This window comes from Phalaenopsis equestris, unplaced genomic scaffold (genome assembly GCF_001263595.1).
Source record: "Phalaenopsis equestris unplaced genomic scaffold, ASM126359v1 Scaffold000002, whole genome shotgun sequence".
In the NCBI taxonomy this organism is placed as follows: Eukaryota; Viridiplantae; Streptophyta; class Magnoliopsida; order Asparagales; family Orchidaceae; genus Phalaenopsis; species Phalaenopsis equestris.
Window position 1 is genome coordinate 23,371,270 of NW_018164444.1, and position 1,040 is coordinate 23,372,309.

Consider the following 1,040-nt stretch of genomic DNA (forward strand, 5'->3'; position numbering starts at 1 on the left):
GTTATGTCTATGTCAGTTGAATTTTCTGTCTTTATATATATATATATATATATATATATATATATGCATACATACATACATACATACATACATACCTACATACATGCATACATAAATACATACATATATATCTATGTGTGTATGTTATGTATGTATCTATATATCTATGTATGTGTGTGTGTGTGTGTGTGTGTGTGTGTGTGTGTGTGTGTATATATGTATGTATATGTATGTACGTGTGTGTGTCCCTATATATATATATGTATATATTTATATTTATATTTATATGCACGCGCGCGTGCGTATAGAAAACTCTAGAGGGAATTTTATTCTTCTAAAATAAAGATTACAGTGAACAGGAGGAGCTCACTATACCCAAAATACAACTCACTCAAAAGAAAGCATAGAGGTCCTCCCCAAGGGTACAACACACACAAACAAGACTACAAAAAGATGAACCCAGAAGGAGGCAAGCCAATCAGCTAAAGAACAAGAAAAGAAACCTCAGGAACTGTAAAGCAACGAAGACAGGAGGAGCAAACTAAAGCTAAATCTTGCAAGCAAAAGGAAAAAACAACAACTAAGTGAGAAAAAATACAAAAGGAAAATAAAACTAGAGATCAAAATCGATCAAAAGAGAGGAACGAACCTGAAAAGACCGAAGAGTCACTGGCGAGAGGAAGTGAAATACGACGGGAAAGACCTATCAAAACTTTTTTTACTCCGACACTTTTTTTACGACCAAAAGGGAGTAAAAAAAGTGTCCCAGTATATCAACTTGAGACCCCTGAAACATCAGGGCAACCAAACAACAAAGGAAAAGAAAAACCGTCACCTGCGAAGCGAGTAATGCATACCAACATAGGATCATTCCAAAGCAAGCAATCCTGAAAGCCCCCATTAAATAGAACCACTAAAAGCACAATATAACCAATGCATCAAATATCGAGCCAAGCCATCATAAAAGCAATCAGCACCTCGTAAAGGCTTCCATAAAGCAGCTGTAATAAACTATAAAACAACAAGAAAAGCAAAACTTC